This window comes from Macrotis lagotis, chromosome X (genome assembly GCF_037893015.1).
Source record: "Macrotis lagotis isolate mMagLag1 chromosome X, bilby.v1.9.chrom.fasta, whole genome shotgun sequence".
Taxonomy (NCBI): Eukaryota; Metazoa; Chordata; class Mammalia; order Peramelemorphia; family Peramelidae; genus Macrotis; species Macrotis lagotis.
Genome location: NC_133666.1, coordinates 513563619 through 513589455, shown reverse-complemented (window position 1 = coordinate 513589455; position 25837 = coordinate 513563619). Strand labels below are relative to the sequence as shown.

The window sequence follows — 25837 nt, the reverse complement described above, 5'->3', positions numbered from 1 at the left end:
AGAGTTACGAGTAAAGTCCGGAAGAAAAGAAATAGACCAAGAAATTAAGTCAAGAGAAACTAGCATATTCCTCTAATATTTGATTGTACATTTAAGTCTATTCTTTTTTTTTTAGGTTTTTTGCAAGGCAAATGGGGTTAAGTGGCTTGCCCAAGGCCACACAGCTAGATAATTATTAAGTGTCTGAGACCGGATTTGAACCCAGGTACTCCTGACTCCAGGGCCAGTGCTTTATCCACTGTGCCACCTAGCTGCCCCTCATTTAAGACTATTCTTGACAAATTTCTAGGACATCCTTTCTCCTCTGACATCTTTAGATCTCAAGAATCTAAGTTTAGTTTAGAGATAAGCAAAGGTATTGAAAACATCACTAAAGCAGAAGCTAAATAATGCTTTATGCACCAAATTAGCCCTTATAAAAACTTGATTGGCCAGAGCATAACTTTTCAAAGAAAAAATACTATTTGACAGACTAAGAATTACTCATTGAGGATGCCATCTTTTGAACATGCTTGCAGAATTAACTAGGAATTTTTGGGCACAAAACCAGTTATAGAGTCGAATCAACAAGTATTTATGAAGCAATTTTGCTTATTTCCTATTTATATGCCAGGCATTTTCCTAAGAACAAAGCAAAAAATAGTGCTGCCCATCAAAGAAAAGCAATTAAAAAAGGAGATTTTTTAAAAAAGAAACAAAGGAAAGGAGAAAATGTTCTTGTTTTAGCATCATTTTTATATTTGTGACATCACTGTACAAATGGTTTATACTTTCTAGCTCCTTGTTATAAAAACAGTGAAATTCAAAAAAAGTAGTATGATTTAAATGGTCATTGTCTCTACATTTTAAAAATTAATTTAATTTATTCCCTTTATTAAAATCTATTATCCCTTAAAAATAAACATCCATTTTTATAAAACTACCCAAAGCTCCAAAACATAGACATCTTCCTATCTTTACACATTTAAGGGTCTTTTCTTTTCCTTCAATACAAATTTATAGGTAAGCAAAAACTAACTAGTTCTGATATATTTATTCCTGAAGTGAGTGAAAGCATATACTTTGTAATCAAAACAATTTGTATGGTGAAGAAAAAGCTATGACTCCTCATCACTATATATGTTGCATCACTCCCAGTATTAAATAAGTTCTTTGGGAGCAGGAACTGTGTCTTGTACACAGTAGGAACCTATCAGATCTTTGTTGAACTCAATGGAATTGACATTAGAGCACTCAGTAGTCTTAGGTGCAGTACTATCCAAAATCTACTTCAAATTGGAAAGCAGAGTATCTTGTTTAGTCTCTACCTCAGACAAGATAAAGACATAATCACCAATTCGATGTTCTATAAACTGTTTGAGTCAATATCATATTTTTAGTTCAGATAAGTTGTGTATATCCATTTCTGTGCTTTTCTATATTTGAGGGGCTTTTTTTTATTAGTATCTTAACAAAAAATTATTGGGAAAATACCAGTTTAATTTTCTCTAAGCTAAAAGATGAGCATCTATTTTCCTATACCTTCATTAGAAAAGGAAAGCATATATATGATCTCCTACAGAATAGTTAAAGTAGTAACTGTGGAACTCAACACATCATTTCTGGAATCACAAAAGAGTTGGTAAATCCAAAATAGATAACACATGAAAACCCAGCCCTTCACATAGGTGATTCCCTTGTAGCAGTCAAATTAATGACCATCACATCATAATCCAGATTTTTAAAAAAGGGAGAGACAATGTCCTAACATTCTACTTACACAAGAATATGCAACACTTTCTAAACTGTTGTAAAGCCCAACAATTAGGCTTTCAGCACTAGTCCCTAGTCCCTAACTTTCAGGTTGGAATACATGGATTGGTAAAAAGAAATTTGGAGTAAGATAAAACATCACTCTGTAACAATTAAACACAATACATTATATAATAAAGAAGGGAGTTTGACAGAGTAAATAATTCATGTCAGATTTTTAAATTTATTTTTTGCTGGTTCTATATACTTTCTAAATCATTTTATCTAAGACCTTAAAGTAATGGTTTTATCTTCCATTCTAAATTGATTTTTTATTTTTCATTCTACATAAAATAAATGTTATCTGCAAGATAATACACTTAAATGTATTACATGTAACTTACATGTAACTTAATAAATCAACATTCACAGCCTAGGAACCCTAACTTTTTTTAAAGAGGAGAAAAATAAAAAAAACATATATGAGACTGAAAGAAGATACTCATGTCATTAATATTAAACTTCAAGCTTGGTAACACCAACTTATGCAACTTGAATTTAGGAATGTATAATGGAAATGTTAAGAAAAAGTTTCACATAGCAGCAGTGTAGATACTATAAACAACAGTTAAATGCTGCCATTACAAACAATATGACTATGTGAGCATTCCAGAGCCATCTCATGTCATAACCAGTAACTCAAATGAAAAGCATTTCTTCTACAAACAAAACAACTTGTCAAGAGATGGTACATCTGCCTGGTACAATTCATTAACTTACTTTTTAAAAAGCAATTGTTAACTGAATTGTAGAGATCAACACATAGTGCATATCATATCCCAAAACTTGTTCCAATAATGTTTTAAAATTCATCTTGGATTTTAACCCTCTAAACTCATTCTTCTACCAGAACTGAATCACCAGAAGCTCCCAAAGTTGACTTTCCTAATGTAATCGTAGTTCCTATTTCAATACATGGGTAGGAAAACAACATTACCTCACAGAGATATATATCTTATAGGAAGAATATTTTATAAGAGTATTTTGCTTTGATGGATTTGATTATTTTAATGAGAATACTTCTTCCAAGATGCAGATCACAAATTCTTAAACCTTTCTTCATCTGTGTGATTCTTACTATTTGGCTATCAATCTATAAGGGGAAATCTAGATAAAAATAGAGATCTTTTTCTTACTCTTGTAGTGACATAGTGGAATCAATATACCAATGGAACTGTGCTCCTCATTTTCACTACAGAACCAGTATATTACATTTTCTAGTCATACTTATTATCAATAAAGTCTGTTATTTATTAAAACAAGACAAACTTGGCAACTTGATACAACCTGTTTATCCTCACCATGTCTTTCCATTGTTCTTTCAGTTATTTGTAATCCTAATTATTCTGGGGTCTAGATGGAATATGACCTTTAACTATAGTCTATGAATTGGGGAATCCTCTGAAATTATAAAATGTTGAATAAGACTTCCTTGAAAAGAATATGTTGACAAATGTTTATAATATAACACTTGTGAAACCTTAAAAAATCTAATTTACTCAATGTTCTATTTCTTTTTTTTTTATTACACAACAAAAAACCAATGGGCAAGTATTTATGACCACCCACTTTCAATGTGTTGTACTAGACATAATTGGAAATTTAAGAAATAACAAGAATATCAAGGGAATTAATGAAAAAAATGCAAAGGAAGGTGGTCTAGCCATATCAGATCAAAAACTACATTATGAAGGAGCGGTGATTAAAACTACTGGTACTGGGGGGGGGGGGGCTAGGTGGCACAGTGGATTAAAGCACCGGCCCTGGAGTCAGGAGTACCTGGGTTCAAATCCGGTCTCAGATACTTAATAATTACCTAGCTGTGTGGCCTTGGGCAAGCCACTTAACCCCATTTGCCTTGCAAAAAAACACCCCAAAACAACAAACTACTGGTACTGGTTAAAAAACATAGTTGTGGATCAGGAGAATAGATTAGGTATGAAAGAAACAGTAGTAAATGACTACTTGTAATCTACTGTTTGATAAATCCAGCAACTCCAGCTTCTAGAATAAGAACTCGCTATTTGACAAAAACTGCTGGGAAAATTGGAAAACAATTATGGCAGAAACTAGGTATAGACCAACAATTCACCTTTTACCAAGGTAAGGTCGAAATGGGTACGTAATAGACATAAAGGATTATAGCAAAAGTCAATTAGGCTTATGTCAGGTCTAAGGAGAGGGAAGGAGTTTATGACCAAACAATTTTAGAGAGAATTATAAAATGCAAAATGGATATTTTTCATTACATTAAATTAAAAATGCTTTGAACAAATAAAATCAGTGCTGCCAAGATTAGAAGAAATGCAGAAAGATGGGAAAAAATTTTTACAGTTGGCATTTCTGATATAGGATTCATTTCCAAAATATATAGAGAAATGAGTCAAATTTATAAAAATACAAGTCATTCTCCAATTGATAAATGATCAAAGGACACGAGCAGGCAGTTTTCAGATGAAGAAATTAAAGCTATTTATAATGATATGAAAAAGTGCTCCAAATCATTATTGTTTAGAGAAATGTAAATTAAAACAACTCTGAACTAACAACTCACACTTACAGGATTGGTTAAAATGACAAATAAGGAAAATGATCAATGTTGGAGAGGATGTGGTAAAATTGGAACACTAATGGACTGTTAGTGGACTTGTAAACCAATCCAATCATTCTGGAGAGCAATTTGTAACTATGCCCAAAGGGCATAAAACTGTGTATACCTTCTGATCCAGCAATATCACTACTAGGTCTGTATCCCACAGAGATCATGACAAAGGGGAAAAGATCTACCTGTACAAAAAATACTTAAAGCAGCTCTCTTTGTAGTGGGAAAAGAATTGTAAATTGAGGGAATGCTCATCAATTGAGGAATGGCCGAACCAGTTGTGACAATTGTTCCATAGGAAATCATGAACAGGTAAATTTCAGAAAAATCTGAAAAGGCTTATATGAACTAATGCTGAATGAAGTGAGTAGAACTAGAAGATAATTACATGTATTACAAGCAACAATGTGTGATGATCAACTATGATATGCTTAGCTCCTCTCAGCAGTTCAATGACAAAGACGATTCTAAAAGACTTGTGATGAAAAATGCCATCCACAATCAGACAAAAAACTATGGAATCTGAATGTAGACCAAAGCATACTATTTTCACTTAAAAATTTTTTTTTATGGTATTTTCCTTTCTTATCGTTTTTCCCTTTTGTTCTGATTCTTCTTTCACAACATGACTAGTATGGAAATACATTTAATATGATTATACATGCATAATCTATATCAGATTACTTGCTATAATGGGGAGGGTTAAGGGAAGAAAAGAGGTAGAACAATGTGGAACTCAAAACCTTTTTGGGGGAATGTTATTTTATTTTATTTTTTCAATTACATGCAAAATAGTTTTCAACATTCATCTTTTTTGCAAGCTAATTTCAGTTAAACTGGTCTACTTAATTATCTTTCATTCTCATCCTGCCCTCTCCTATCTTTATGACTTTCCTCATACCTTTCTGAAACCTGGGATGAACTTTCCCAGCATACTCTACCCACTACCACCACCTCTCCAGCCTATTAAAAACCTTCCCTTCCTTCAAAATTTAATTCAGGAATGATTCTCCCTTCTTGAACTTATGAAAGCAACAGTTTGCAAAAAGCAATTTTTTAGGGAACTATACTTTTACATTTCTCATACACTGTTTTGTATCATATGTACAAGATTCATGACTTTTGTTGTATTTTAAGCTTCCTTTTCTTTCATTTTTTTTATGCCACATGCTTGCCTAAGGAACAGCAAAGTGGTATAGGGGATAGAGCATGGGGTCTGGAGTCATCAAGATCTGAATTCAATCCAGTTTTAGATACTTTGGCCAAGGTTTTAATAGGATATGGCTGAACAGAAGAAAGAGAAGGAGGAAGACAAAAAAGAGAAGAAGAAACTCCGTAGCAGTGTTTTACCTGTGTACTTTATATAAACATTTGTTTGTTTGTTTGTTTATTTAGGTTTGTACAAGACAAATGGGGTTAAATGGCTTGCCCAAGGCCACACAGCTAGGTAATTATTAAGTGTCTGAGACCGGATTTGAACCCAGGTACTCCTGACTCCAAGGCCGGTGCTTTATCCACTGCGCCACCTAGCCTCCCCTATATATAAACATTTATTGCATTAAATTGATGGACCTACATGAAACAATTTAAGAAAACCATGAACAAATAACAAATAATTATAAGGAAGAGACAGGTAGGATACTAGGAGAAGGATCAGAGATCCTTTCTTTACTAGTGTAGAATAAGCACACAGTGAAGTGACAGGCTTAAAGACTGCACAAATTCCTTAGTAATACATCATGTTTCATACATAAAGGATATGAGACATTCACAGAGACAATTAGTACTTTAACTTCCTGGAGTCATAGTAATGGAAAGGGAGCTTCATAGTGTTGTCAGGATGACCATTATTGTAGGATGAACAATATCAGTAGGATATCTAGCTTCTCCCTCAGAGAATTCTTGATAAACAATAACCAGAAGCTGCTGCCAACTCCCTGGGTGGAGTTGTAGGCAAGCATGAAATCAAGAAACCTGAATTGTACTATGCCTAAACACCATTATATTTGAATCAGAGTATCATGGAGAGTGGAGGTCTCTGTGTCTTCAATTTATTTTATTTTATTAGGTTTTTGCAAGGCAAATGGGGTTAAGTAGCTTGCCCAAGGCCACACAGCTAGGTAATTATTAAGTGTCTGAGACCGGATTTGAACCCAGGTACTCCTGACTCCAAGGCCAGTGCTTTATCCACTATGCCACCTAGCCGCCCCATTCAATTTATTTTCAATTGAGAAATGTTTCCTAAAATACTGTTAGTGATTTTTTTTTATTATGCTATGAACATATATTAATGTAATAAAAAGAAAAATTCTGTATAACCTAACAGCATTGATACTGATGATGGAAAAATGGCCTCAGAGAAAGGGAATTTAAAGATAGATTTCTGGGAGTTTGTTTGGGGTGAAAAAACTCACCAACATTGATTCAAGAGGGTAAGAAAGGCTTAGATTTTAATTCACAGATTACTGCAAAGTTCTTATGTTCTTACTGAAAAGTTCACATGTTATTACAGAAAGCTCACAAGTTACTACATTAAAGTAATTGACAGGTAAACTGCAAATGGCTCACAGGTTAAACTGTTGGAAAATAGGCTACTAAATCTGCCAAGCTGATTGGCAGAAATTGAGGTTTAAAAAAGGCTTAAGTGCTTAAGAGGAAAAAGGAAGGAAAGATGCTTAGATCAATATAGATCCAGCCACATGGAGCTGAAGTCATATTGGTAGTTATAAACTGGGAAAGGAGTAATCAAGTTAGAAAGTGAAAAGGAAAAAAGAGAAGAAGCGTAGAAGAGAGAAAGAGAAGCTTAGATTATAATAGATCCAGTCACATTGAGCTGGGGCCATATTGGTCAAGTCTCCTAGTCAGACCATGTGGATTTAGTTGTGAGAGAGAGAGAGAGAGAGAGAGAGAGAGAGAGAGAGAGCGAGAGAGCGAGCAGAAATCCAGAAATCAGAGGAGAGAAAGCAAGGAGAGAGAGAGAGAGACAGACAGACAGACAGACAGACAGACAGACAGACAGACAGAAAGGTGGGACAAGAATGGTGCTTGAGGAGTGCTTTAGCATGTGGCTCCAGATTCTCCAATGCTATGCCACAGAGGTGGTCCCCAAGGAGTGGCTAAGGCAGTGATTTAGGGAATCAAGATGGCAAAACAGTCAACACAGAATGGAAAATGTCCTCCACAGTACAGAAATGTCTCAAAAGATTATAGCATTTTCTCTGTGCCTTGCTTCAATACTCTCTTATTGAATATTTTAAAATATTTATACATTAAATTATTTATGCATTGAATTCTTGAACCTTAAAGATAAATTTTAATACTTATACTTAGCATTGGTAATAGTTTAGTTTAAAAGCAATTAGCTAAACCCAAGGTGAAGACTACTCAATTATTATGGGCCTGTAATTCTTTTGGAAAAATGAGTTATATAATTAATGCAATTTAATATAGCTTTCAACAAGAAATGAAACCTATTTGCTAACTAAACTAATGATTTACACACACTAGAGCATAATAAAATTTCATTTTTTAAATCTATTAATAATACAGGAACCTTTGAAGTCAGAGTTTTAAAAATAAGAGACATTCGCATAAGCATCTCATCAACTCTAGCTGTTCTATCTGCATTGTATATCTATTTTGAGATTACTTAGAAACTTGCCCTGTCTTCCAAACATGCCAGCACCTAAATAAGAACATTCCCTAATCCTCTAATCTGTACAAGCTTGGTCAGACTTTGAAGATGCCAAGGACATCCATTATATCCCAGGTAATCGGCAGTCATCTTGACTTTTGTCCTGCCACAAGACTGCAATGACTGTGGAAACTGACTTCATGCAATTCTGATTCATTTAAATCCAATTCAAACACTAATCAAGACATGACCCCATGATATCATAGGTTCCATCCAAAAATGAAGGACAAACATCAAAAATCTGTACACTAAAAGCAATTTTGTGTAAACGTCTATCATTTTTGTAATCAACAGAAAACAATCATGCATATATAATCTACAAAGAAGGTGTTCATCTCATTTGGAACTTGTCTTGGTAAAAGGCAATCTCCTGAAATTTGATGCTATGTATTTTATTCAGCTCAAGGGGTAAGATGAATTAGATGAAGTTGCTATAAATTAAATGAGAGGGAAGAGACATTATTTGTCAACTACCCATTTAATTGGATTCTGCTAAATTTAGTTAATACAAACTTTGTTTTCAGTTTAGATAGCTTTCAATTATCAAGGTCGTTACCAATTCTAAGGAGCTCATAAAGGTAGAAGAAAAAAGTAAGATAAATTTCAAGAAATATGCTTTCAAGGTAATGTTTATCAGTGAAAAACAGACAGAAAGCATCATTATAGCTCTGGATTTTGAAGAGACCTTACTTATCATCTAGCCCAACCTCCTTCCTTATAGAAATGAAGAAACCGAGGCTCAGAAAGATTAAGTGAATAGAACAATAATAAAACTAGTTAATTTTCAGAGAGTTGTTTTTTAAACCCAGGTCACTGCATTTAAATTCAGGGATCTTTCCACAACTTCAACCTTCCCCAAAACAGTCAGAAATGAACCTCAGTATTGACCATTTTCTTGAAGTTTTCCAAAATGAAAAGTATAATATAATACGATTATGATTCCAACAAATATTTTTAAATCAGATAATAAGACATTTCTAAAGATAAGCAAACAAAATCTGAAATGGTAGCATCCATGACTCAACCACTACATATAACAAAAGTATTCCTAACACTCAAAAATGAAGACAATGTATTGTAGTAACATATTTGTCAAAACTTCATAATAAAGGCGACCAGATTTAGATCAGGTTACCTGTAAGTTTCTTCCTTACTCTAACAAACCTTCCAATAGTTTGGATAAAAACAATAAAAGTACCAGGATTCAGTCCACAATGTCAAATGAGGGAGAGTTTGGAATAAAAAAATTCTTAAATACTAGATAAAATATCACATATGGAAAGAGGTATAAAATACATTGATATGTATCTGTAGATTCCTAGGGGTAATGGGAGGATTGACCAAAGATGGAGTAAACTTTAAGGTGGAGGGGTTAAAATCTATACTCTGAGATGGAATCTCTCCACCTCTCCCAGTATAGGAAGCAGCTTCATCTCCACAATTCAAGATAAAAGACTTAATATGCAAATGTTCAAAGGAAGTCTAAAGGACTGAAGACAAAATTGATAGACTTAAAGCCATCCACCTTTTGTATTATCAATTGAATGGAACAAATAAAATTGGTGGAATAGAAAACAATAACAACAAAAAACAAAGTTGAACAGTTCCAGGGCATTAATGAATATATATTTGTATTTGTTAGTATTAGTGATGATTGTGACTTAATGAAAAATTAAATATTGAGACAATTTCCTGAAGCAAATAATCCAGGAGAAGAATTTTAATGTGAATTTCAGATAAAGGAAAATTCTCTATTACTAAACCTTTTCTATATTATTCCCTCTATATCTTATTTGTTATTATCTCAAGTTTAAAAATAACACAAACAAGAATTTAATCCATGGTAACCCATGATATTTGAATCTACAATGAAGTATAAATTTGTTATAATCATTTCCATAGCAACAGTCTGATGTCCTAAACTTGGAGAAGGCAACCATAATTGAGGGTGTAAAAAGCATGTCAGATAAAAGTCACAGAATTTATATAATTAAGAAAGGAAACAAGAAGCTAGAAATGAAACTAGATTTATAATAAAAGCTTATTTAGACTGTCAAATGATGTTGCTGGAATTACTACTAAATGTCTCCTAATTCCACAGTATCTCAATAGGTTAACAGAATGCCAGAAGTAGAAATGACCTTAGAAATTGGCTAGTCATCCAGTTCTTTCAATTTACAGTCAAGGAATCTGATGGCTATTAGTCAAAATGATCCAATCAAGGTCAATCAGGCCAGTTATCAAAAAGCAGTAGAAACAACCAAATCACAAAAATACTGTGTATCAAAGATGTCTTCTATTCTTAATAAGAGATAGAGTCAGTGTTAACTTTTTCATCGTTCAAGCATGTTATTACTATGAGCTCTTAAGATGATGTTATGGAAAAAAATACTTTTCCTTTGGAGAAAAAAAAAGACATACAGAAAATACTTCCATTTTCTCAGTGGTTTAGACTAACTATTATAATGTTTGCAACAAATACTTCCATTTTCTGAAAGTTCTCAAAAAGACTTTGGCAGAGGGAGAAATGACTTTTTTACTGTTACAGTGTCACATAATAAAGATAAATGGGAATCCAGATATGGGTTCAGAACAATTCATCAGGGTACAGAGTGAAGGAGACCCATTTATTCCCAAGAAGACCTACTAGTAATTGAATTGTGACACAGACAAGTAATAAGTAGTGGATGAGACCCTATGGAGATACATGGTCAACCCCTACAAAGTATCCATCAGTATGCTAATTTGTAACATTTATTGTCAGTGTTTCAAATAGAAAATTCACTTTCAATATTATCTAAAATTGATTGATGATGTTTGTACTTTATTCTTGATGAAGACCATGACATCAGAGAGGTGATTCCATGACAACCACATAAAGTGGATTTGAGTATGCTAAGTTACCAGGCTCACTTTCTCCTCTAGAGCCATCTGGTCTAGTGGTCATATATGAATCAGGACTCTTGGAGAAGGCTCATCCAAGGGAATCAAGAGTTAAACGACACAAGACCACACAATTAGTAAGTGTTGGGTGTCTGAGGCCAGATTCGAACACCTGTCCTGATTCCAAGGCCAGCACTCTATCCACTGTGCAACCTAACTGCTCATTATCTAAAATAGTTCAAGTGAGAGAGAAAACATTCAGAGCATAGTCTGCCACTGCTAGCTCAAGAAATGTCTAGCATTAATTACTCTTATGTTAAAAAGCCCCTTCTTCAACTTCTATACTAAATGTTCATTTTCATTTCAAATAAATATGACAAAAACCATCTAAATCATTTTTTTGATTATCAGTATTAAGCTATTTTCCCTTGCAAAGTTGAAATATTTTGCTGGCTTTAATTTGTGTTCCTTAACTTTTGCTCTAATATTTCAATGTCATGTTTAAACTAGGTATAGTTCAAACAAGCAAAAAAAATAGTCAAATAGGTAACTTCCCATGGAATGCTTTCTAAATAAGTTTGTACAGTACAGTGTTCAGAGCAAAATCAGTTTATTTTTAAAAGTTTGACTGAAGCAAGTTACCTAAGAGAAAGTCATGATTTTTAGGAAGAGTCTAGAAGTCAGGAAATGAAGATTCTATTGCCACCTGCTCTCCTAGTTTAGAGTATCATCAAGATCATATCATTTAAAATTTTTTTCTTCAATTTTCCAATGGTTAAAAATAAAAAAAATTATCTCGGATTCCTGCCTTGAGTATTTCTCCTAAACAACTGCTCCATGTAAATGCCAAAACGATATTTCTAATGCATAAATCTAACCATATATTTTTCCTGTTCAACAAACTCTAGTGGCTCCCAATTACTTCTAGGATTAAAGGTTCCTGAGTTTGTCTTGGCCCCAACCTATATTTCTGGTCTTATTACACATTGCTATCCTTCACATATTCTGGAGTTAAGCCAAACTGACTTTCTTGCTGATCCTCCCACATGACATTTCATCTTCTGTGCATTTGAACAAGCTATTACCTATGCCTGGAAAGCACTCCTTTCTCATCTGTACCTTTTAGAGTCTCTAGATTTCTTGAATGTTCAACTCACAAGTATCACCTTCTCCAAGAGGCCTTTTCTGATTCCCCACAATTGCCCACAACTTCCCCCCAAAAGTAATATCCATTTAAGGAGTATGCTCAGGACAAGCATATTATAATTTTCCACTTGGTTGCCCTGAAATTCACAATCCTACAAGATCACTCAGATACATTTCTCAGAGTCCCCTGCCATTAGAATCTCTCCCTCACTCTGATTGGAGAAGGTGGAGGGTGGACATTGTGAACTCCTCTCAAATCCTCAATCTTAGGAAGGTGCTCAGGGTAGCCATCTGATAATGAAGTAGGGGAAATATTGGTCAGAAAAATGGTTTATATTTAATCTATTCCCTCTGCACTGACTATGTACCTTAAATTAACATTGACCACCACCCTGATTCCATTGTTCAAGTTATGAGATGAGGTCAATGAACTTTTAGTAAAGTATCTTGCCCCTCCCTGGCAAGGATAGCAGGTAAATCCATGTCCACAGGCACAAAATAAGTCCCTATCAATGAAACAATGGATCCCTGCCTTAACCTGAAAAAATTAATCTTTGACCTACTACCCCTCATCTACTAATCCCTAATTATCTCATCTCTGCTCTGAGTTACTGCCCCCCCATCAACATATACCTAAATTACCCCATCATCTGGCCCCTTTAAAAGCTTGGTCATGGGGCTAGGTGGCGCAGTGAGGGGTGGCTAGGTGGCGCAGTGAATAGAGCACCGGTCTTGAAGTCAGGTGTACCTGGGTTCAAATCCAACCTCAGACACTTAATAATTACCTAGCCATGTGGCCTTGGGCAAGCCACTTAAACCCATTGCCTTGAAAAAAAAATCAAAAAAAATAAAATAAAAGCTTGCTCACTCTTCAGATGGATTGGTCCTCTTCCTTTGGGAGCCCAGCCAGCTCTGAGTGAGCATAATTTCCTATAAAGTCTCTCAAGGGGTTATACTCTTCTTTACTACTTATCCCTTATTGCCCATCTTCCTTTGGGAGAGCAGCTTGCTTTGGGGGAGTGTAATTTCCCCCAAAAAACCTCTCACTCCTCTATTACTCTTCTTTACTACTTATTTATTGATTTGCTGGTCTTCTTTCGGGAAGCCAGTCCACCTCTCATACCTCCATACCTTTCCTTACTGCTTATACTCTTCAGGGATCTCTCCCCGCCCCTTTACTTTCTACTAATCACAGCAATTTTTAAATAAACCTTTTTGTCCCTAAAATTTCTTCTGGGTCAGAGTTGGTCTTTTATCTGAATTCTTTAACCTTCCATCCAAACCTTTCGCTAGCTACATTTCCCAACCCAACTAAAGGATTTTATTATGCATCCTTTCTACCATCTTTTTTTTATGTATTGTCTCCCCACATCAGATTATGAACTCGTTGAGAGCAGAGACTATCTTTAGCTTTTCCTTGTGTTCTTAGAACTTAGCATAGTGTCTGGTACATGGCAGGCACTTACTAAATAAATGTTTATTGATTGGCTGACCTTGTAAAACAAGGTATGAAAAGGCCATATAGGGGCAGCTAGGTGGTGTAGATAGAGCACTGGCTCTGGAGTCAGGAGGACCTGAGTTTAACACAATAATTATCTAGTAGAGAAAATACTGGACAGAGAAATATATTTTATAACTAATCTGTCCCTGGTTACTGACCATTTCTTCCCCTACTCCTATCCCTTTGTTCAACTTTTAGTAAAGAACCTTGCCCCCTCCCTGAAAACCTATACAAAAAAGGATCCTTATCCTAGCCTGAAAGTAAGTCTTTTGAGTTACTGCCCCTCAAGCTATCGCTCATTACCTCCTCCTCTTGGAGCTACTTACTCCCATCTCCCTTCTTCCTCCTTAAAAACTCACCCTTTACTCAGCTGGTGTTTGTCATCCAGTGAAGCTAGCCTGCTCTTGGGGAGTGTGATCCTCCAGGTAGCCTCTCATGCTCCTATACCTTTCCTTAACTGCTCATCTTCTCAAGGCAATTTATGTTATTGATGTGACTGCTATTGACTTTCAGCTGCCTTTACTCTTTTTCTTAGCTTCTGCTATACCACTTATTTTATGAATGGGCACATATACATATATATATATGTGCATATATATATATATTATATTATATATATTATATATATATATATACACACATACACACATACACACATACACACACACACACACACAAAACAGCAATGTTTACATAAACCTTTTTGTACCAAAAATTTCTTCTGGGTCAGAGTCAGTCTTTTACATGAATTCTTTCATGGTCTGTCTGAACCGTTAGCTGACTATATTTTCCTTGGCATCAAGCTATAGGTAAGTCTATATAACACTGAATTTTGAGTTATTTCTATTGTACTTTCCTGATGTTAAGGTGAACTTAGTATCCAAATTTAGAAGCAATCATGTAAGTGAAAATCCAGACAACCCTGGGTCCTTTGGTTGGAGATGACTTGCAATCTGATAGGAATTCTCCCAAACTACTCCTAGTGGATGGTCCAAGCCTGGTGAATATCACAATGGAGAGTCAAAGTAGAATATAAAATTCCCAATCAAAAGTCCTACAAAACACTGCACATTTAAATGGTTTTAAATACAAACCTCCAAATTTTAATTTAAGAATCAATATTCCCAGAATATCCCAGTAATTAGTATTTTATGCCTACAGTGCCTAGGTACAGTGCCTTGCATATGACAATTTCTTAACAAATGTTGAATTGAAAAATAACTGAATTGAATTATCCTCTAATCTCTCTCCTCACCCATAGGTATGAAACAATACATGCCCTACATCAATTGTTAAAACATCTCAATTATCTTTTAGTTATTTACTCAGACAAGCATTTCATAATGAGAACATTTTTTTTTTAAAAAAAGGAGGTGGGGTTGGGGGGATACTAGCAATTGGACTTCCTTTAATGCAGCACGTAAAACTGAACAGAATACACTACTCATCCAGGCCCCAACAAATGTATACTATTGATGATTCCTGCAAACATATACAGAATATTTTTATGTTTATGCCTTTTGGTCTTTAACATCAAATGTCTTCTTGCTACCCTCTACATCTATATCTTGAGATATACTACCCACCATTCAAGGTCTAGCTCAAAAAAGCATCTCCTACACAAAGTCTTCTCTGTCACTCACTAGAAGTAATTCTTCCTCTTTGGGAATTCCACAACACTGTATTTTCCACACTGTATTTTTCCTATTGTTAACACTATTATCCTTATAGTTTGAAAGGGCACAGAAGAAAGGGACTATTATTCTTTCTAATGGACATTCTATTTCTCTTGACCAACACATAAGGAAACTACAGCTGACTAGGACTTGCAACAATCTTTAATATGAAGTACTAAATAAAAATGCATCCTGAATTTTGGTCTTATCAAGTTGTTTGTATTTTTAAGGGCAAGAATTTCCATTTATATCTATTAAATTTTTGTCTTCTTATTTTGGCCAAATTTCAAAATCTTTTTGAATTCTGACTCTATCATCTAAATTTATTAAGTATACTATCTATGTCATTATTCGCTTGGTTGGTTCTTGTCCTTCATTATTTATTTTTAGGTTTTTTTTCAAAGGCAAATGGGGTTAAGTGGCTTGCCCAAGGCCACACAGCTACGTAATTATTAAGTGTCTGAGGCCGGATTTGAACTCAGCTACTCCTGACTCCAGGGCTGGTGCTCTATCCACTGCACCACCTAGCCACCCCTATTGTCCCTCATTATTGTAGACCAAAATGATATCACAAATTCAGTCCAATACAAAGTTGGGCAATAATAATCCATACAAATACCAGGGGTAAATGATCTAAAATTACATATTTCACGTTTTCTTTAAGGTGCTTCAATTCTGCCCTTCTCACAGAGCACAGCCCCTCACTGATGAAGGCATGCCATTCTGGACAATCCCATGCCAATATCTCCCATGCTGCACAATCTATTCTGAAGTTCTTTTTTTTTTTTTATTAAATATTCTATTTATTTTGAGTTTTACAATTTTCCCCCAGTCTTACTTCCCTCCCCCCAATCTCCCCACAGAAAGCAATTTGTCAGTCTTTACTTTGTTTCCATGTTGTGCATTGATCCAAGTTGAATATGATGAGAGAGAAATCATATCCTTAAGGAAAAAACAAAGTCTAAGAGATAACAAGATCAGACCATAAGATATCTGGTTTTTTTCTTTTTTCTTTTTTTTTAATTCATTCATTCATTCATTTATTTATTTTAGTTTTTTTGCAAGGCAAATTGGGGTTAAGTGGCTTGCCCAAGGCCACACAGCTATGTAATTATTAACTGTCTGAGGCCGGATTTGAACTCAAGTACTCCTGACTCCAGGGCCGGTGCTCCATCCACTGAGCCACCTAGCCGCCCTGGTTTTTTTTCTAAATTAAAGGGAATAGTCCTTGAACTTTGTTCAAACTCCATGGTTCTTTATCTGGATACAGATGGTACTCTCCATTGCAGACAGCCCAAAATTGTCCCTGATTGTTGCACTGATGGAATGAGCAAGTCTATCAAGGTTGATCATCGCCCCCATGTTGCTGTTAGGGTGTACAGTGTTTTTCTGGTTCTGCTCATTTCACTCAGCATCAGTTCATGTAAATCCCTCCAGGCTTCCCTGAATTCCCATCTCTCCTGGTTTCTAATAGAATACTAGTGTTCTATGGCATACATATACCACAGTTTGCTAAGCCATTCCCCAACTGAAGGACATTTACTTGATTTTCAATTCTTTGCCACCATAAACAGGGCTGCTATGAATATTTTTGTACAAGTGATGTTTTTACCCTTTTTCATCATCTCTTCAGGGTATAGACCCAAGTAGTATTGCTGGATCAAAGGGTATACACATTTTTGCTGCCTTTTGGGCATAGTTCCAAATTTCTCTCCAGAAAGGTTGGATGAGTTCACAGCTCCACCAACAGTGTAATAGTGTCCCAGATTTCCCACAACCCTTCCATCAATGATCATTATTCTTTCTAATTCTGAAGTTCTTAAGAGACACCTTCAGGGTGTTCCAGTTTTGCTTCTTCTGATCTCTTGTGAGCTCTTGCCCTTTGTGAGTTCTCCAAAGAATAGTCTTTTTGGCAACTGTACTTCTGGCATTCTAACAACATGGCCATCCCCTTGTTGTTACACTTTCTGCCTTTATTCATATCATTAAAAATGTAAAAGAGCAAATGGATTCCATCTTGTATGTTTGACCAGAGACTTTTCAAGCTGTCATTGAACCACTAATGACTCCTTTATGGGCCCCCATCATTCAATCAGTTCTAAATTTATCAAATTATACTATTAGCTAGTCCATGTCTCTCCATTGCCACAAAAATAACAATATGTTGTGCCAAATACTATGCTAAAAGGTAGGCAAATTTTATCTATGTTTGTCTGTTTTATAAGTCTGGTAACCCTGTGAAAAAAGGAAATGGTTGCATGGGCTACATGAGGTTATATGGACATGATCTGTTTTTGACAAAGTCATGCTAGCTTCACATCATGTTACCATTTTGATATTGTTGTCCTTTTCTAAATTTTGCCTTGATCTTCCCTATCACCATAGTAACTTTGATAGTAAAGTTCTTTTTCTTTTTTTTGCTCATTTTTTTCTGTCTTTTTTTTGTGATTTGGTGTGTCCTGCACAGTCCCAAGCTTTTTGTGATGGTGCTCTGGGTCTTAACTGCTAGCTTTCATTGGGGTTCAGGGATTAGCTACTTGGTTCTCTGAAGGGTAGGCTTCCCCTCTGGTTTATATTGGGGATCCTTGATGGTCTCCCCTGGTTGTGGGATTTAGTTGCTGGCCTGGCTCCAGGGACAGCACTTTGCTGCTTGGTTGCTATGGTAACAGAGTTCCTGGTAGCTGATCTCTCAGAAGGGATCTTGTTGCTGGTCTGCTCTAGGGGTAGGATTTTGTTGATGAGTTGCTATGGAAACAGACTTTCTCTGATTGTAAGTCCCAGATAGGGCTTCATTGTTGGTCAGCAATGGGGTCAAGCATTATTTATTGGTGGCTTGTGCTGGTGGTCATTGGGTGGGGTCTTGCTAAGCTGCACAGACTGCTCACTTGCCTAGGGGCTGCTGGCTTGCCAGAGGGCAGTGTCTAGCTGGTGGATTGCCCCAGATTCAGAGCCTTGATGTAGACTATCTGCTGTGAGACCACTGCTGCTTTTGAACCTCCCTCCACTCTCACTCCAGTGAATAGACCTTTCCTGCCCTGCCAGACAGGTAGGTTGCTTCCAATGCCTAGAGCAAATCTCAGTTGTTTAGAGGGGAATTTGGGAGGGCTTCAGATGGTTCCTTCCTTACTCCATCATCTTGACACTGGATGTACTTTGTATATTTTTTAAAAAGGAACAAGACAAACAAAAGTAATATTTCTGTGAATGGGATGAGGAAAATAGAAAGGGGACAGTACTGCTACAAAGGAAGGCATAATTCTGTTCTCAAACAGTACTGCTTACAGGTCAACCCAGCTTTCACCTTCCCTAAATTAAGTGAGATGAAAGAGACAAATCATATAATATTCCTCCCAGTTTCCAACAAAGGAAAACATGAAGCAGAGAGTAAAGATTAGGAGAACTTATCCATGTGGGTAGGGCCAGGAGAAAGCTAAGCCAGCAATCTTACTATTGAGACAATGTGAGCTGAAAACTCCAAATCACTACCCCATTCTTCATTAAATAAACTCCAGCCCACATTGCACTATCTGCATCTCTAGCCAAGAAGTCAGATGAAACAATCTGGCAGGCAGTTTTATACTGTTCTCTACACAAAGTCCAGCACAGAACCATTAGGGATAGAGTAATTCAGAAACATTCCTGGCTTAACTACGCAGAAAAAAAAATATCTTGTCCCACATGATATCCTACCATAATTTAAAGAACCCAGAGTCTGGGGGTGGCTTGGGGGTGAAGTGGATAAAGCACCGGCCCTGGAGTCAGGAGTACCTGGGTTCAAATCCGGTCTCAGACACTTAATAATTACCTAGCTGTGTGGCCTTGGGAAAGCCTTGCAAAAACTATAAAAAAGAATACAGAGTCTGTAAAGTACAAATTTTTCCTTAATATCCACATGGAATCTGGGAATCATACCAGCTGATCAGGAAGAAAAAAAATCAGAGCCACTCTACTACACTTCTGATCCAAGAGAATAAGTAGGGTCACAGTGAGTGATGATATAAAACTCTGGCGCAATTTCTCACTATCTGGACTCTGATTTAACTAATTTGCAAGTCATTTAGGGGTACAAGTCCCTGGTGCTAAATTCTTTACAGCTCACCTCCCCCCCAAAAAAACCGATACAACTAATTACTGTTAGAACCTCCACATTAGAAGCAAAAACTGGGGAAAAGCTCTTTCCTAAAACCATCCCTGACAGAGGGATCAATTATCCACTCTTTTGTACAGGGATGTTCAACAAAAATTAATGGTTTCTTGAAAATAAGACAGGCAAAAATGATAACACAAAAGACAGTTCCATAGGATCGATACTATGCATGGGGAGCTAGTCAATACCCAGTGAAGTTTTGTCCAAAGTATTAAGGAACTTTCTGAAAAATGATTTAGGCATGAGAGTTATCAACAAATACAGAAGCATGCTTATCCTTTTCTGTACCCTTAGACTCAACCTTTACACAAGTAATACAAAAGCTAAGACTTTTTGGATCTGAGGATAAAATTTTATCAACCAATCAGCCTTCTCCGTACATAGGTATTAGGGAGGAGTATGCTAAGAAATGGAGAGAAGTCATCCCTGTTTATACACCTACCTGGTCTTAGTGTTTTTTTTTTTAACTTCAGTCTCAACTCTTTTACTGTCTTAGATCTGGAAAGATGAATATATTGGTTGGCTTTAAAAAAATATAAAAAAATTGTCATACCTTCCACTATGTAAAAAGTTTTTTTTTTCCCTTTCAGGATAGTATATGATATCTCTATGAAAACAAAAACAAGCTTCCTGGGGGCACAATGCAAAGGAGACTATATAATTTTCTTTTATCCAAAACAAATATGAATATCATGTATTTAATAGGTGAACTTGTGAGGGCAAAAGCTAGAAACAGAAACAATTTTATCTAGAAATGGGGGGGCAGTGGGAAGAAAGCATTTCAAGAAACTTTAGTTTAGTAATAACATTCAATTCAGGACATATGAGTTGTTAGACATTTCATCTAGAAACTTCACTTCTTTTCAGAGGACATGAACAGATAAACTACAGTACCTATTATTATTTTAAAAAACCCCAAACCTCACAGCTTATTAACATTAACATTACTGTTAGTTTCCTAACATTAAACATGATATAAATTGTGCTGGGGTTTTTGTTTTTAAAAGTACTCGAAATGGGACTCAACATGACACCAAGTAAAAAAAAAAGAAGTAAAATGGGTCATTTCATTCTAATTATCTTTTGATGATATTTATCCTACATTCTCAAAGAAAAGCATGGCATCAGGGAGAGAATGTCATGACAAGCAAATGAATTTGATCTGTGAGAGGGGGTGCTGTGTTGTCATCCAGTCTCATTTTCTCCACCAGAGTCACCTGGGTCCAGTGGTCAGATATGAATCAGGAGTACTAGAGATAGCCTGGATACGTGGCAATCAGGGTTAACTGATTTGTTCAAAGTGACATGGCTAGTAAGTGACAAGTGTCTGAGGCCAGATTCAAACTCCTGTCCTGACTCCAACACCGGTGTTCTATCCACTGTGCAACTCAGCTGTCCCTAAAAATCTAACTGAATATTGTTTTATTAAAGTTTCTCCTACACATTGTAAACTTTTGTTGTTCTTCATACAAAAAGTAATCTTCAGGAATACATGATACCTTTTCCCAAATACTCTTCATTCCATCTTTTATTTTTTGAATAAAGAACAAATGTCAATAATCCATAATAGATTTAATTTAAAAAGCCAGATATATTTGTTCCATTCTTTAACCATGATCTTCTCCATGTATCACCAGAAATAACAGGCAAGAGATGATGGGTGGATTAGTACAAATCTCTTATCACAAAACATATGTCCTACTGGTAGTAGATTAGTAAGTGTCATTGCTTTAAACAAAGTCATATAAAAAAACAACTCTCAATAATGGTCCATATTAAGGGAGTAGAACAGAAATGGAAATTTTAATTATATACATACATATATACATATATATATATATATATATATGTGTGTGTGTGTGTGTTTGTGTGCGTGTGTATATAGATACACACACACAAACACACACACATCATGTCCTCTGATGGGGCCCAAAATTGCATAGGAGGTAAAAGGCAGGCTGGATTGTATCTAGGAAATTATATTATTCTTTAAAAAGATGCTAAGCTGCTTCCTTTCATAATAATTTATCCTTTTAATGCTGATTTCCAACCCCCCAAGGGTGATGTGTGAATGTATATGTTATTGCCACCATGAAATATGGATTTATCAATGTAGTTCTTTTTTATTTAACATGTGTCTTTTTGTTTTTCTTTTTTTTTTAAATTTTTTCATTTATTTAAGGCAATGGGGTTAAGTGACTTGCCTAAGGTCACACAGCTAGAGGCAATTAAGTGTCTGAGGTTGGATTTGAATTCAGGTCTCTCCTGATTCTAGGGCCAGTGCTCTATCCACTGAGCCTCCTAGCTTTCCCCCAGAGTGCCACCTGTGTCTTCCTAATTGTGTCTGATAATGAAAATGAGATTGGATTCTTCCATACATTTGTCAGAATTGGGAGAAATAGCCAGAATCATGCTTTATGGTAAGCAGAAGGAAGTATGGGGTTAAGGATTTACCACAGATAACCCACAAATTGAATGGCCACATGAAGATAATTATAAGTTGTCTCTTGAAATTACTGACAACTTCAACCTTGTACTAGTCTCTTCTAAATGTCAGTAGAAATGTCCTCTGAGAATACGCTTTTCAAAGAAACTTTTTTTGACCTTAGAAATTATCTCAATTTTAAGTTTTTTTCTCAACCTCTACAGATGTTTCTCATTTCAACTGAGTAGGTTTTAAAATACACACATATTCCATTCTATAGTCCTAAAGATCAACTGAGTCTAATAGTCTATTTTCATTAAAATACAAAATTACCTGAATAGTGTGAGTTCAGCAGACACTGTGAACTACAGCAGAGTGATGAATTAACTTGGACTTGAAATAAAATTGCCCTTTATGACTCCTTTATAGCCTAGATAGAGATATCTGACAAAAGGAAATGGGCACTAATCATTGGACAACCTTGAAATGTCTTATTAATGACACTAGATATACCTTCCTCATTTTACAGGTGAAGAAAATAAGACCCAGAAAGTTCAAGTAATTTGCTGGTGACAGAGTTGGTAACAGGACTTAGTCAGTATGATTCCACTGTACCATAGAATCTCCCCATTAAAGAAAAATGGAATTTCATAGTCTCCTAGATCCCTAATCTGTAAAATTGGGGCAATTACCATCATATAATCAGTCTTGGAGGGTTTTTCTGAAGAAAGTATTTTGCATACCTTAAAGCAAGGCTGTCAAAATATGGCTCATGGGTCTTGTGCAGCCCTAAGTGCAATTTTATGCAGTCCACTTGTGGGTTTTAATTTTCACAAGCAAAAAACTAAAATAGTAATTTGCATGGAATACATATTAGATTTTTAAATTCTACCATTAATAATCTCGATGTTAATTTTCTTTGATGTTTTTAAGCAGTATTACAGAAGGAACTATTGCATGGAAATTTTCAACTGATCTGTGGGATGCATTCCAGGAATTTTCAATTGATCTGTGGGATGTGTTCCATCTGTACTATCTGTGGGATGTGTTCCATCTGTATGATGTAGACTAGTCAATATGCAACTATCTTTATACTGCTGGGTTATAGCTTTGTTGTTTTGCGTTTGCTTTCAAGCTTTGAGCCTTCACCAATCATGTTGATGATGCACATTTCCCCACTAAGAAGTTAAAAGTACCATGACTTTTGGTAGTGCTTGCTAAACCTAACTAAGATGAGACTACAAATTAACCATCATATTAGTGCACTGAATTTTTTTTTATTGTGGGTGCAGCCTTCAAATAGTTATTTTATTTTAATGTGGTCCTAAGATAACTTAAGGTTAGACAACCCTGCCTTAAAGCATTAAATATGTTATCTGCAGACTTGCTAGTCCATACTCATAGAAATCATAAGCAATACCTCATTTTCCCATAAAATTACTGTATTACTCACTGCTCTATTCTCCCTAACACAGACACAAAACAACTTCCCTGTCTTCAAAGAACTACAGATAGGAGTGGGGAAGGGATTCTTCTAAAATAATAGTAATTACAGAAGTATGAATGTAACCTTTTCCCCTTTTCTCCCTTCATTTTGCCAGAAGATATTCATTAAGAATGGCAAATTGAAATGGCAAGTCTATTCTCAATTTCACTTCTTTCTGGGTTTCATCTTTATTTAGGGAAAGTTCATGTGATCTAATTAAAGATACTTCTACTCATTTATTCAGCAAAGCTGACAATATTTAAAGTCAACTAAGCTCAAAAAAATAAAGTCTTGTTGGCTAAGAGTCCCAGGTTCTGAAAAGGAATTGTCTAGGCACAGTCTAGAGTTTAATTTCATATTCCATTGCTCTTGAAAAGAATTAATTCAAATTTCTCCATTTTCCAGAACTCCATGTTGTTTCTTTTAAAATTTTTTATTTTCATGGAACTAAAGTTTAAAAATACATTTAAGGTGCTACATAATGCTATTTCATCCAACATATGCTAAAAATTAAAAACAATGAAATGAAAAGAGACAACTATAAACAATGTTTCCTGTAAGGGAGACATGAAACATTCTGGAATATATTTTTGTAACAGATGTTTCAGTACATAAGAAAATATTCTGCAAAGCAAAGATATACTTTGTTGTCATGATACAAAATATGTCATACTTAGAGAGGCTATTATCATTCATAATATTTTCCCTTAAAGTCAACCTACTTAGGGCTTATTATTCAATTCATTTTCTTTCTTGCTTTCATTAAAGGACTTTTTTTTTAACTTTGTTGACTTTGATAAGTTAACCCCTTAGAAGGATGTGAAATTTCAAAGCACATAGATACAACAAATGTTTGATAACAGACAAATAATGAGAAAGTGCAATATTTACCCAATATTTTTGATCAAACCAAAAGATTAAATTCTATTAAATTTTAAATTCTATTCTAGCAAAATATCATTTTGATATTTATTTTGGAAACTGAAACAATCTCCATGAAGGTAAAAAAATCCAACAAAAAACCCATTATTTTCCTGGTAGATACAAGGAACTAGTTTTGTTCTACTCAAATCATGGTGAAAATAGGTGTGTTTACAAGTTCCTGTTCATTTAGCAGTTTAACAAATATTCAGTTTGTTAGAGAATTTAGAAATAAAAAGATATTTTTAAAATGTATTTTAAAATACCAAGTAGTTGAAGAATTTTCATTGCCTAGATTATGATATACATCTGAATGGATAACTCATTGTGTTAGGCCATCAGACAATATAACAGGCACTTCACATGAAAATGACATGGGGCCCAAAATTCCACAGGAGGTAGAAAGGGGACTAGATCACATTTGGGAAATTATCCTGCACTTTAAAAAAATCCCAATCTGCTTCCTGATATAAAAATTAATCTTTTTTAACACTGATTTTTTTCCCCAGGGATAACATATGGTTCTGAATCACAGGACAGCATTATCAGAATCAAAATTTCAGATGACCCAGAGGGTAACAAAGAGAGACATAATGCTGGGCATAGGAGGACTATAGTATATTCACAAGAAAGATATGTCAAGAAGTGGTATAAAACATAACATCCAGAAAATATGTCAGAAAGGTTGGGAGTTAAGAAGCAAGAACTTCATTATTGATGGATAGTCTGAAGACTATACTGCTACTACAAAATATTAGAAAATTTTAGAGCAAGGGTCTGCAAACTTCAGCCTGTGTACTAAATCTGGCTGACACCATTGTGCCAAAAAACTGATTTTGGTTCTCAGTCCATAATTTGACTTCTACCTTAAAGAAAGACCTCTAATAGATTGGGTGAATCTTTTATAAAAGATTTATGGGAGAATATGGAAAAGAAATACACAATATGAAATGGCATATGAGCTACATAAAAAAGTTAGCTATCTACATTAGAATATTCAATTCAGTGAGATCATAGATCTATAGCCATATGGGATTGTTATTTAAATATTGGCATAAAGTTAAATATTTTTAATTTTATTGAGGCTAAATAATTGTAATAATTTTGCATCTTTTCAAGCTCCATAAAAGTTAACAGTGGATTGAGTACTACTACACTTGGAGTGAGAAAGACTTGCATTAAAATCCAGCCTCAGATACTTAACACCTTGGTGACCTGTTAAGTCACTTATTTATCATCTTTCAGTCTTAGTTTCCTCATATGAAAAATGGGGATAATAATAATAATACCAACTTCCCAGGGATGTTTTGAGGATAAAATGATTTATCTATAAAACACTTTGCAATTCTTAAAGTTATATATAAATGCTATCGTCACTATCAGAAGCATCATTATTTTCTTAATTTAACAAAATTTCATTGCAACAAAAATTTGGTTATATAGAGCTTCCTGATCCATTAGTATGCATTTCATATCTGAGGCCCGACTTGCAAACATTAACATTAGCCAATAGACTAAACATGATTTCAGATCATAATCTCTGAGGAATTACAACTGCAAGTCAC

At 35.1% G+C, this 25837-nt stretch overlaps 1 protein-coding gene and 1 long non-coding RNA gene across 11 annotated transcripts in view; one reads left to right on the top strand and one right to left on the bottom strand.

Moving 5' to 3' along the window:
• The window catches only part of KIF13A (kinesin family member 13A), a 262629-nt gene that overhangs the window by 198571 nt on the left and 38221 nt on the right, over positions 1–25837 (bottom strand). The window lies entirely within an intron of this gene.
• Positions 17993–25837, top strand: part of LOC141502451 (uncharacterized) — a 79739-nt gene continuing 71894 nt past the window's right edge. The window contains exon 1 of the long non-coding RNA XR_012472529.1: positions 17993–18339. This is a non-coding gene — a long non-coding RNA (uncharacterized LOC141502451). The remainder of the gene's footprint in view (positions 18340–25837) is intronic.